Source organism: Notamacropus eugenii, chromosome 2, assembly GCF_028372415.1.
Source record: "Notamacropus eugenii isolate mMacEug1 chromosome 2, mMacEug1.pri_v2, whole genome shotgun sequence".
In the NCBI taxonomy this organism is placed as follows: domain Eukaryota; kingdom Metazoa; phylum Chordata; class Mammalia; order Diprotodontia; family Macropodidae; genus Notamacropus; species Notamacropus eugenii.
Window position 1 is genome coordinate 431,826,565 of NC_092873.1, and position 14,309 is coordinate 431,840,873.

Consider the following 14,309-nt stretch of genomic DNA (forward strand, 5'->3'; position numbering starts at 1 on the left):
ACAATATTTATCCCTTCTGGACCCTACCATTGGAAATTCCCTGGTCCTCCCCTTCCCTTCTGAGGAAATAAATGGCCTGACACAGAAAGGCAAGCTTATGATTGAAGTGTGCTTACACCTAGAAATAGTACTAGTAGTGATAGTAACAACAACTGACATTTATATAGAGAATACTGTGTGCCAGGCACTTTGTATTATCTCATCTGATCCTCACAACAACCCTGGGAGGTAGGTACAATTATTATTCCCTTTTACAGATGAGAAAATTGAAGCACGTAGGGGTTAAGTGAATTACCCAAGGTCACCCAGCTCCTAAGTGTCTGAGGTTATTCAGTTAGCAAGTATTTATTAGGCACTCACTGTATGCTAAGTGCTGTGAATACAAAGAAAGACAAAAAACATTTTCTGCCATTCAGGATTCTAATGAGAGAGACCACATGCAAATAAATAACTATGCACATACAAGATATTGACCCTTGCAAATGGAAAGTTATCTGTAAGAAGGCCCTGGGGGATGATGAACCTCCCATAGAAGGTGAGATATGAGCTGTTTAACGTAAGTAAGTCAGGGAGGTGAGAAAGTGGCCCCCACCTACCTTTCTATTGATTCATGATGTTTTGTTTTCCGTGATTGTTGTACTGATTCAAGACTCATAGGTATATAGGGCTACCTGAACACTTTTTGTGCTAAAAAGACAGTTTTGTGCTGGAAATAAGCTTGAGGTTATTAAAAGTACTATACAGTTTTCCAAATGCAATCCAGTTACCTCTCTTCCTCCTATTTAATTTTAGGTCCAATTCATTGTCTGTCTACATTGGCTGTAAAGATGTGTAGGCATTTGCTACCTTTGTGACCCTGGGGAAGTTAACTGACTTTGGAGGCAAGCATTAAACCATTTTAGGTCTCAGTCTCCTTATCTGTAAAATGGGGGTTTAAGACTAGATAATCTGAAAAATCTTTTCCAGCTGTAAAATTCTGTGATTTGACCAAATATTATGGTATTAAATAACATAATTGGATTAGGTAATGCAATCTGCTGCATATCCATCTATTTAAAAATTTTTTTTCTGGACCAATCATGTGATTTCACTGACATGAGGAACTTCTTTTGAAACAACTCCCTCTATCAATTTAAATCTTCACCTGTTTTGTAACTTTGTCTTAGTTGCCTGAGTCACTGAGAACATAAGGGCTCTTAAGTCACTGAGGGCTTACTAAGGGTGATAGACCCTGTGTATGTAAGATTCAGGGCTTAAAATCAGGTCTTTCTGTCTTTGAGGTTTGCTTGGGCTAGCCCTCTAGCCATTACAACTAAGCTGTCTCTTTTCTGCTAATGTTATATTTTTAAATTTCTGTTTTTGAGAGCTAGAAGTTTGCATATATCAGAGTCTGACAATTTATGGCCAGAGGCCTAGTGAAGATAATTTTGCATGACCCTTAAAGTGCTGGTTCAAATTAAGTGTAACCACATATATACTCATGCCAGGTCAGGACCAATAGATTTGTTTTCTGCAGGCCAGAAGAGAGAGGGACAGAAACAGACAGGCACACCGAAAGAGACAGAAAGAGACTGAGAGACACAAAGACAGAGACAAAGAGAAAGACAAAGAGAGATGTCAAATAGCTCCCCTTAGCTCATTGTCAACAAAATGTCCATTTTTTCCCATCTCTAACAGTTGTTCAAGGCGCTCATACCATATTTGACTATGCAAAGTCTCCCTCTTTGGCCACCCCATCTGTGGCTCTCCTTTTGATTTCTTTATACTCCAAAATTCAGTCTCCTTCCATATTATCCAACCAGATCTCTCCTTCCTTTAATGTGTCAGATGGCAGAAGGAAATCACTTTGATTAAATTAATCTGTTTTCTGCATAATACCCCATACTGAGGATATCTACACTTTGAAGAGAGCTTCCTTAAATCTATTTCTAATTGGTGGCATTTCAGGCAGTATATGACAGACTAACATGATCACTTTGAAAGGATGAGAGGGAGATACTTTTATTTTAAAATTTTTATTATTTTTAACATTTTGTAATTTTTAAACTTTTTTTTAAAGTTCCAAATTCTTTCTCTCCTTCCCACCACTTCCCACACCCACTGACAAGGCAAGCAATATGATATTACACATGTGAAATCATTCAAACATATTTCCATATTTGTCATATTGTAAAAAAAAAAATGAGAAAATTATGCTTCAATCTGCATTCAGACTCCATCAGTTCTCTCTCTGGAGGTGGATACCATTTAAGCAGCCATGTCTTTTACAGTTGATCATCTTTACAACATTGCTATAACGAGGCATGATGATCTCCTGGGTCTTTTCATGTCACTTTCTATCAGCTGATATGGATCTTACTGTGTTTTTTCTGAAATCATCCCCTTTGTCATTTTATTTATGGCACAATAGTACTCCCTTACAGGGCAGGTAGGTAGCACGGTGGTTAGAGTGCCAGGCTTGGAGTCAAAACTATTCCTCTTCCTGAGTTCAAATCTGGTCTGAAATAGTTCCTAGCTGTGTGACCCGGGGCAAGTCACTTCACCCTCTTTGCCTTAGCTTCTTCATATATAAAATGAGCTAGATAAGGAATTGAAAGTCTGCTCCAGTATCTTTACCAAAGAAACCCCAAAGAGGATCCCAAAGAGTTAGACATGACTGAAAACTACTGAACACCAATAAAACTTTATCACAATCCTATGTCACAACATGTTCAGCCTTTTCTCAATTGATGAGCATCCCCTTAATTTCCAATTCTTGGCCACCACAAAAAGAGCTGATCTAAATATTTGTGTATATATAGGTCCTTTTCCTTTTTTTTCTTTCTCCATCTCATTGGGATACAGACCTAGCAGTGATATTGCTCACTCAAAGGGTAAGCAGAGTTTTGTAGCCCTTTGGACCTTGTTCCAAGTTGTTCTCTAGAATAGTTGGATCAATTTACTACTCCATCAACAGTACATTAGTGTACCTATTTTCTCTCATCCCCTCAAGTATTTGTCATTTCTGATTGGTGTAAGGTGGTACTTCAGAGTTGTTTTAATTTGTATTTCTCTAAAGAGTAGTGATTTAGAGTATATTTCCATTTGGCCAATTCTGCTTTTTAAAGAGTTCTTTAGTGAAGTTTTGTCTCTTTTACTATTTGGCTAACTCTGTTTTTAAAGATGATTTTCTTCAATATTTTGTGTGCCTCTTTTACCAAGTTGTTCATTCTCCATTCATAATTTTTCTTGCAACATTCTCATTTCTTTTCCTAATTTTTTCTCTACCATTCATATCTTAAAAAAATTATTTTTCAGAAATTTTTGTTGGGCTAATCCCATTAGCAATTTTCTTTGAGACTTTGCTTTTAGCTGGTTTCACATTGTCTTCTTCTGATTTTATGTCTTGGCCTCCCCTGCCACTATAGTAGCTTTTTATGGTCAAGTTTGTTTTTGCTGCTATTTGCTCATTTTCCCAGTTCCCCTAGACTGGCAACTGGGCTCTGCTGACCTGAAGATGAGGAGGTATTGTCCTAAGCTTCAGGCTTTTTGTGCTGCTGTTTTCAGAGCTGGTTCTGGGGCTCTCGTGTAGTAATAGAATTTTACTGAGCCAGTCTCTAACCTTAGAATGATGAAACAGGCCAAAGACAAAGTGCCAGTGATCAGGTAGACATTTAATTAATTAGTTTCACTATGAGGAATAGATTTGTAAATTAAGAATTCTCTTGATCAGAATTCTACCTTGCTGAAGTGAAGACAGATATTATATACATAAATCACAACGGAAAGGGTGGTGGGGAGAAGATGAATTACAAACAATGTTTTCTGGGGCTTGAACAATTTATCATGACCAAACCACAAATCCCACAATACTAAGGTACAGGTGTCCTGAAGTTCTGTGGGAAAAGCACTGTCTTTGGGAGTCATTACTTGGTGGGTCACAGAACCAGAGTTCTGTCTCGGGAACAGGTTCTACAGTCTTTGACCTGCTTCACTTCAGGTACATATGCAGAAAGCTGCCAACGATTGTGAGCATTGTCAAAGTTTGATTTATCATTTCAAGCTGCATTGTAGGCTCTGACTCACAAGAGAGGCAATTCTGAATAATCTAATCTATTAATATATTCATTAAACATGTCATACTAATTATTGTAAAAATCAGAATTCCTTCTACAGGTGCTTCCAAGGTGGTATGATCTGGGGCGAGGTATGATCACTGCTTTCCTAGTCCATTCTGTGGTCTTTATTCAGGAAGGGCCCCTATCTCCTACAGCTGCAAGTGCTAGTGTACCTCTTGGCCCTGGAACTGTGACTAGGATTCCTGGTTCTTGTGACTATGAGCACTACTTTGTGCCCTAGAACTGTATAAGCAATAGAGTTGCCAATCAGTGCCAGACCAGCAAAGAGGCCTCCATAATCTTTTTTTGGTCAGTTGTTTGATACCCCCACCCCTTTACTGTCTCTGGACTGAGAGTTCTTGGCTGCAGCTGCTGTTGCTGCTGCCATATAAGGGCACTGTGGACAGGTTCCACCCTAGTGTCACAGATTTTTCCTGTGGACTTTCTAAGTTTTCGTAAGCAGGAGAAATGTCTCATTCTGACCTTCTGTTGGCCCAACCACCCCAAAGTTCAATTTGTTGTTTTTTTAAAGTTGTTTGGAGAGGAATATTGAGAGAGTTCAGCTGGGCTGCTGCTTCTCATCTACCATCTTGGCTCCCAGAAGATATTTTTAAATAGAAAATTTCTTCCATGCAGTATGACCACCTTACTCCTAGGGATTAGATCTCTTAACTGGTGCTTTTAACATTTTCTCCATTCTTTTCTCCTTTTATGAACCCCAAAGTTACTGTTGTCTTATATTTTTACCACTTTTACTTTTTCATCACTAACCCACTGGGTTGTTATGAAGTCATTTTCATAAGCCATATTACCTTTTATAGATAATTGTTGCCATATTTGCAAGCATTCCTGCAAATATTCGTTAAATACCAACCAAATGTGATATGTAAGTATTTCAGTTTTTCTGATCTTAGGTGGATAGAGAGGGAACAATTATTACTGGTTTGAGAAACCTTAAAGTAAGTTAGTAAATGAAGACAATACCCATTTCTAAAGAGTTAAAGAACTTTAGCACATATTTTGCCAAAAATATGATTGGATTTGTTGTTATTCAGTTGTGTTTGATTCTTTGTGACTTTGTTTGGGGTTTTCTTGGCAAAGATACTGGAGTGATTTGCCATTTTCTTCTCCAGCTCCTTTTACAGGTGAAGAAACCAAGGTAAATAGGGATTAAGTGACTTGCCCAAGGTTACATAGCTAGTAAGTATCTGAGGCCAGATTTGAACTCAGGAAGATGAGTCTTCCTGACTCTAGACTTGGTGCTTTATCCACTGTGGTGCCACTTAGCAGCCAACTGGATAATTACTTGAAAATGATATGACTTCAATAGACTCAAAAGGGGAAGTGGAATAGAGCTACCATACTTTGTTCCAATTTCTCCTCTGCACAGTTTGCTATAATCATACCACTCTTCAAGTAATTAAACAGCAGAATTTCGGTTGCATTTATGTTTCTGCACTGTGCTCAAATGTTCTTCATTACACCTGTATTTAGAGATGTTTAGTGACTTGGAAGGGCAATCACCATGCATAGTGGGTGTGAGCAGGTTGCAATTTATAACAAATAGGTAACTTCAATTAAACCTTAGAGCAAAGGATGTCATCAAGGAGGTATATTCTTGAAAACAAAAGACAACCTAGTCATATAGCAAAGCAAGAGATGAACAACGGACAATAAGTCTTCTCCATAAGATATGCACCACTGGTGTCCTCATGATGTCAGGACAGAGAGAAAGGTCCTCATTAAATTAATTGGATCCAGGGATGTGCTGGAACTAGTTTGAACTGGAATTTTCAGCGGGAGCATTTATACCTCAGAAATCTGCAAATGTTACTAATCAGGGCTTGACCATTGATTGTCTAGAAAATGACGCAGAAAATGTATTGCAGATTATACTTGAAAGTGTGTCAAGGGTGAATCTCCTTCCTCCCCTAGGAGAGCTGGTGGTTAAACATTTACCAGCATGCTAATTTTGAACCTCTGTAGCAAACTTATGGAGAACCATTTGTTGCTTATAAAAAGTATTCTCTTGGTTCTGCTTACTTCATTCTGCATAAGTTCACATAATTTTTTCTCAGGATTGAGTTTTATTGTATGTCACATTTTTTTGCTCATTTTTTAATTTTCTTCTAGCTGTGTGCTAATTTTGTTCTTTGCTCTGTCAAGTCAGTAGTCTTACTTATATGGGAAAAAGAATGATGTCCATTTGAGTAATGAGTTGTTTCTTGTCTATTAAAATGTGATCATTTTCCTTTGTCATGATACTATTCATTACTTGCCATGTCCAAGGCCTTCTCATTCTCAAAAAAGTATTTGCAACATACAGGCACAATACCTTTCTCTGAGTCTTCTAAGTCACTAGTGAAACACTTGAGCTGTGGGTCATCTCTTGCAGTATATGAATAATCCACCACTTTCTCTAGTCACATGTCTTGGATAATATACTAATTTTCTTATGTACAACTCATTGTTGTCAATATATCTAAAGCTAAATTACATTTCCCACAAACTCTTCCACTGGCCTCTAGATCACTTTAAATGTGGAGTTTTCTGAGATCATTCCATGATTCTTAGTCATATAGCATTATCAGGAGAATATTAATGGATCATGCCTTTGACAAAGCCATGATCTTCAAAATTTCAGTCACATTCATTTTGAATTTATTGTGGATGATGTTGGTCTAAGATAGTTTGCCCAGAAGTTCTTATCCAATAAGGATTTTTTTGCTAGTCATTTATGTTTTCAGGTTTATCTTTTTAAAAAATTTTATTTATTTTGTTTTGAACTTAGGAAATAAAACAAATATTTCCATAATATGGTAGAATAAAAAAAGATTGTTTATCAAACTTGAGGTTATTGTGTTTAATTATTTCTGAATTTTCCCTGTCTAGTCTGTTTTATTGATCTACCTTTTCAAAAAATAAGGCTCACTTCTTATGAAAGGAGGATCATTACTAGGGGAATTTTAAAAATCAAGATATGTCTGTGTACTATAATAGAACTCCATCTAAGTATGTTGTAGTCCTAGGCAAAAGCTAGAAGTAACTGCTAACAGGCACCTGCTACCAAGGGTCATTCAATGACAATAGGATAGCATTCCCATCTGTGATAAAAAGCCCAACAGCCAAAGGGAAAGGTACTGCAGTAATAACATACTAGAGCTGGAAGGGACTTTAGAAACCATCTTTAAGGAGATTTGAACGTCAGAATTAGGAGGTAGAAGTGAACCCAGATGCTATAGGACCCACTGATTCAGGGAGTGGCTGATGGAGACAAAATTTCTTTATCTCTTTCCCCTAGGGTTTACAAAGCACTTAAATTTTTTTTTACATTTTTTTCATTTTCAGTTCTAAATTTTCTCCCTCCCTCTAGCCCCACCTCCATTCATTGAGAAGGCAAGGAATATGATACCTGTTATACACGTGAAATCATATAAAATATATTTCCATATTAATCATGTTGCAAAAAAAGTCAAGAAAAACAAAGAAGTAAAAATTGCTTCAATCTGAACTCATGAGTTCATCATTTTTTCTCTATGGAAGTGGATAGCATTACTCATCAGGAGTCCTTTGGAATTCTCTTAGCTCATTGTCTTGATCAGAGTAGCTAAGTCTTCCATAGTTAATCATCATTATAATATTGTTGTTACTACGTACAATATTTTCCTGATACTGCTTTGCATCAGCTCATATAAATCTTTCTAGCTTTTTCTGAAACTGTCCCCTTTGTTATTTCTTATTGCAAAATAATGATTATTAGTGATTTAGAGCACTTTTTCACGTGACTGTTGATAGCTTTGGTTTCTCTTTCAGAAGCTGATTTCTGATTTCTCTTTCAGAAAACTGCCTGTTCGTATCCTTTGACCACTTACGAACTGGGGAATGGGAGACATTTCTGCTAGGTATTTAGGGAACTCAGAGAGTAGAAAAGTGGTTAATAATGTATGAATAGTTTAATGGATTCAGAGACCAGTCATCATATGGCAGTATAAGCACACAAAGAATGTATATAGTGGTGATGATGGTTTTTGAGGCTCAAGGGAAAGAATAGTGGTGTACATGGGAGGTGGGGTACACAAGGGCAGAGGACAATGTGAGGGAGAATTTCAGGGTCCTGATCTTCCACTGATAGAGTTAAATCCTTAGAGGGGTCTGAAGGTGTTGCGTAAAGAGAGAGGGTGCTTTAATGTTTCTTGCAATTCTATAGGAACACTTATCATATGTCCAGTTATCATATGTACTTTTGAGAACCTTGATTCTTACAGAGAAACAGGACCATAAATGGGTCCTGGAAACTCGGTGACAAGTTGGCTGTGGAAGGGAGGGGAGAGGAAATTTCCTGATGAAGAACTTCAACCTCTCAATCCTTTCAAGAAACACTGGTGATGAGGCACTAGATGGGTGAGAGCAGAGTGGAATCTCTGGGGCACTGAGACCTTGCCTAACCCCTGTCTCCTGGGAGCAGCTATGCCAGAAGACCAAAGAGAGAAGAGACCGCCCCTTGACAGGAAGTGTGCCCCTTGAATTGTCAGAGTCAGGGGCAAAGCATTAGCTTTCCTACCCTAAATGCAGTTTTGAGACAAGTATACCTCATGCACCAAGGCTTTAAAAATGTTAGTGGAAGATAGAGAGCATATCATGAAAGAAGTTGGAATTGTAATGGGGTAAGGTACAAATATATAGCATCTGATGTTTAATTATTAGTGAGAGTAAAGAAGCAAAGGAAGAAAATGTAAAACACTTCATGGGAAAAATAAATGACTTGGAAGATAGATCCAGGGGAGACAATATCAATCATTGGACTGCTTGAAAGCTGTAGTCAAAAGAAGGACCTGGATGGCATCTTTCAAGAAATTATCAAGGAAAAATGCCTTGATGTCTTGGAACCAGAGGGTAAAATAGGCATTTAAAGAATCCACTAATCACCTCAGGAAGGAGATCCCAAAATTTAAAAATGCCAGGGAACATTATAGCTAAATTTTAGAACTATCAGATCAAGGAAAAAGTACTGCAAGTGTTCAGAAAGAAACAATTCATATATCTGGGAAACATTGGCAATGTGGGAAAGGGTGAAAGGAGAGAGAAGACAAACAAGAGGAAGAATGGGATGGAGGGAAATACACAGGCAATGATCATAATGGTGAATGTGAATGGAATGAACTCTTCCATAAAATGGAAGTGGATAATTGAGTGGATCAAAACTCAGAAGCCTACACCACAGGTTGTTTACAAGAAACATACTTGAAGCAGAGAAACACAGAGTAAAGGAAAACCTGAAAAGACTTGTATGAAGTGTGAAGTGAAATGAGCAGAATCAGGAAAATATTGAACACGGAATCAGCAACATCATGTGATGATCAACTGAATGTCAACGAATGACTCAGCTTTTTCTCAGCAACACAATGATCCATCCAAGATCCATCCCAAAAAAATCCATATCCACATAAAGAACTGATGGACTCTGAAAGCAGATAGAAGCATATTTTCTTTCTTGTGTGTGTGTTTTTTTTTTTTACTTTTGATCTGTTCCTTCTTCCACAACTGTGATGAATATGGAAATACATTTTACATGATGGAATATGTATAAACTATATCAAACTGGTGAAGAGAGGGCGGGGAGGGAGGGAGAAAAATTTAGAATTCAAAATCATGTAAAAATGAATTCTAAAAACTTTTTTGATTTGTAATTGAGGGGGAAAATACTATTTAAAGAAATTCTAAATAATAATAAAAAGCAAGGCTCAGGAATGTCTTAGGACATTAGGACAGAACCCCCACCATAGTAAACAAGCATGACAAACTACTTACTAAGGTGCTTGATAGCAAAAACTATAAATTAAGGACCTCTGTTTCAGCAGATGGGGCAGGGAGAATGGTCCTGTGGTATTCAGAGATTATGCCATGTTTATGTTTCTCTGAGAGTTGAGTAATAATGACATGTGTGTATACATGTGGAAATGCAGTCTAGTCTTCCTAAATGAAAAAAAAATGAAAGAGGACTAAAAATTAGTAAGGAGAATGAAGTATTTCATGAAAGAATGGACAAGTCCTTCCAGAGAAAAATAAAGATCGAAAGATTCACATTACCAGGTAGGTAATCTTACTCAGTAATAGGGTCCTCCATTGTGAAGGAATTTATATAACTTTAGAATGTAACCTCCTTGAGGGTAGGAACTGTTTTTTGCCTTTCTTTGTATCTCTAGCACTTAGCAGAATGACTGGCATCTGGTAATATAATATATAATCCATATTTATATAACATATTTAATATATGATTATAATATACATATGTATTATATATTAATATAATTAATATTATTTATATAATATAAATAAATATAAAAGTAATATAAATGCATTTTGATTGAAAAGACAATGAAACTTTGAGAAGAGTTGGGCTGAACTGTTTTAAATACTAAATTTAAATGAAAACATTCATGTTCATCTCCGATGCATAGCCCTAGTTAAACTTTTTTTTTTGACCACATATTGTTAATGTTTTATTATCATGCCTCCAACAAAGATGCAGGTATGTGTGACTATTTGCCTCTTTCCTCATTTCAACCCACCTCATTCATTTTATACAACAAATGAGGAAACAATAGCAATCTGATAAACGTTTGTTGAATAGAGTTGGAATTAATGTACACTCTCAGTAGGGTGTGGAGTCACTAGGAAGTGTGTGATAAATTCAAAAGTTTCCTTGGAAATTCTCAGAAGCATTCATTTAATTGCAAACATTTTCCAGTCATCATTTCCTGCAAATTCTTTTTTTCTCTGTTGTGAAATAAAGGTCAGTTATTAAAATAATGACTATTTTCCTAGGGATAAATTGTATCAGTATGTGAAAACAAAAAGTTGTTGAGGAGACAATTTACTCTAAATATGTAAGGATTATGAAATAACTAAAAGATGGGGGTGGGGGAGAGGGTGGAGAGACAAAGGTGCCCAGCAGGGGCGGGGCTTCAAAGTCCAGAAGTCAGAAGTAGAAAAAGCAAGGATGGAAGACTGACTGGCTGCCCGGGGCACTGCACAAAATGGAGAGTAAGTTAGTTAACCTCTTGACCTCAATTTCCTCATCTGTAAAAAGGGGAAAATAATAGCACCTCATACGGTTGTTGTGAGAATTAAAGGAGACAATTTAAAGTGCTTTGAAATAGAAATATTATTTTTATCAATTATAGATTTTGTATTTTATACAATTTTTATAATTATTATATATGGATATGAGACAGATCGTTAAATATTTCCTTCCTTATATCAGTATTAGCAAGTGTCTTACTAATTGGCAAGAATAGGACATCTATCCTTTGTAAATAGTTTTTCAGCCAAAGGAGGGGGAAAACATAATACAACAGTAATAGTAATGAAAATGATTAATGAAGATATCTGGCTATGTTTAAATTTACCAAACACTCTGAATACTTTCCTCAGACAATTTGTTTATTTGTTTATTACTTCTTGAGTTCCAAGTTCTCTCCTTCCCTCTCTCCATCTCAACCCCTCATTAGAGAAGGCCATCATTTGATACAGATACATACATGAAACCTACTTCCATATATCAGTTCTTTCTCTGGAGGTGGATAGCATTTTCCTTCACAAGTCCTTCATAGTTGATATGAATCATTATATTACTCAGAATAGCTTAGTCATTCACAGTTGCTCTTCAAACAGTACTGCTGTTACTATACACAATGGTTCTCTTGGCTTTGCTCGTTTCACTCTGCTTTATTTCATGCAGGTCTTCCTGTTTTGTTTTGTTTTTTTAACCAACCTGCTTGTCATTTCTTATAACACAGTAGCATTCCACCACAATCACATACCACAACTCATTCAGCCATCTCCAATTGATGGGCATCCTCTCATTTCATCTTCTGACAGGTTAACAATGAAGGTATCAGATATAAAATGGCCAGCCGCCAGTGACATTGTCTTTCTATTTTTTCCTAAAATATCCCCATAGTCAAACTTGGCCCTAACCTTTCCTCTTCTCCAGCTCTGGACTGCTGTTCATATGCTTTTTTCCTCTTCTGCTACCTGTAGCGTATTTCAAGGAACACTCCAAATCTGGCATTTGCCATTCTTTCACTCTTTTCCTCTTTCACTCTTATAACAGAGTATTAAAGTTTTGAAGATCCAAGCTTCCTTTGGCCATTCTGTAAATTTTGTAATTAACGATTGCAAATCAGACCTACATTATAGCTATATCAAGAAATCCCCCTAGAAACTCTGCTCTCTGGGCTACAGTTCAATCACCAGACTTTATAATGAATTATCCAGGGAGGAGAGTGATTAAAATTAAATGAAAATCATTATGGAATAAAAAGCACTTTGCTAAATTCTTAGGCAAGCCTGTTTGGTTTTTTTCTGAAGGAAGGAAAATATCGAGAGCCAACCACCTCCCATTCAAAGTCAGATGCTTTATCTTGAATACCACTGAGAAAAAGGGAAGAACTCCCAAAAAACCCCAAAACTGAGGGGGCTTAAGTTACCAGACCCTACTTGTTGGGATTGGAAGTTCAAATCCGTGTGGACGGTCTCGGGCGGGTAAAAGTGGGACTTCTAAATCTTAGAGTCTTACGAGGCCCTCCATGAACAGCGGGGATTCGAGAAGGTCAGACTGAGCTAGCTCGGCTAGCTCGGGTATTTCCGCCTCTCCCCGGGAGATACGTGATGGGTGGAGTCTCCCTGCCCTCGAGGTCGTCCCGGATCTGGGCACACTATTGTTATCTAACAGCACGGTATTGAGATGCAAACTGTGTGGCTGAAGGTTAAGTAGGATTGAGGAAGCCTGAAAGCTCTCTTAGCACGTAAGGAGCCAAGAGGACAGTAGGCTCCGCTCCTCTTCTTTCCTCTCTCCCCTCCCCCTCTCTCCCTGCTTGTACTTCTACTTCCAATCCCTTAAGATCCTAGCCTCCTTAGGAAATCTCCCCCTCTTCCTCCTAAGGAAGACCTCCCTGCACTTGTAACCTGGACCCTGAAATAAAGCTCAACCCTTGTTCGACTCTGGAACGTCCTTTCTCTCATATGAGCATCCAGTTTTGGCCAACCGAAGACCTTGGAGGTGAGGTAAGAAGACTTGGGTAGCCCACACAGGCCTCTAGGCCTGGCACCTACTCTTTCATAATAAAAAGTAAGAAGGCTACCTTGCTGGTTGGGGGCAAATATTTGGAGTTCTCCAGAGGTGTGGTCTCTTTCTTGACCACCAGAGCCATCATTCTGCCTCCCAGCAGATCCCAAGAAGAGATCCCAAGAAGAACAAAGGTTACACTACAGGACTGACATTTCCTTATTTTTTTTTCCTTCTCAGACCTTCTAAGGACTAATAATAAATACTAACCTGATCCATAATCATTACTGTTGGCAAGGCATTTATTTTCTGTCTTTGTTTTGGTTTTAAAATTTAAATTCATTTTTTTCAATGAACAAAAATCTACCTTTTCTCACCCCATCCCCATTTAAAAAGAAAGAAAAGCACGACCCTCACAGTAAATGTGCATAGTCAACAAAACAAATTCCAACATTGGTCATGACCAAAAAATTTGTCTTAATCTGCATGTTGAGTCTGTTACTTTTATATCAGGAGGGCATACTCTGTCTTTGATGACCTGGCAAACTTATTGACTCTGTGCTCTCATTCTCTCTCTCCCTGTTTCTCTCTCTCTGTGTCTCTGTCTCTATCTCTCTGTTTCTCTCTGCCTCTGTCTCTCTGTCTCTCTCCCTCTCTGCTCTTCCTCATCAAAGCAATATTAGGATAGAGTAGGGAAAGGAAGAGAAGACAGATGCCCATCCCAAATGAATACTGCCCCTGAAATCCAGGGGGAATAAATTGAAAGGAGAGTAGTCAGGCCCCAGAATCTATGTGTCTCTCCTTAGTCCCTGACCAGGTTGACAAATTGGCCTGAATCCTTGGTCTCCAGTCCTTAAACTAAGAATTGTCACAGCCTGCTCATAAGAGCGGCAACAAGAAGTAGAAAGAAAATTTGTGCAATCTTTCATGAAAGTTGTCCCATTCTCATTTTCTGTTCCAGTTCATTACCCAGATTTCGGGACTTAAAGGAATCATTCATAAAAAAAATCAACTGGGGCAGCAATGCTTAAAGCAATAGACCTTTATTAGGGAGCATTTTGGTTCATAGGAGGGAAGGTTTAAGACCTAACTATAATGTGCAGTAATTTGCTCCCAGGGGTGGGAGCAGGGGAGCAAGGAAA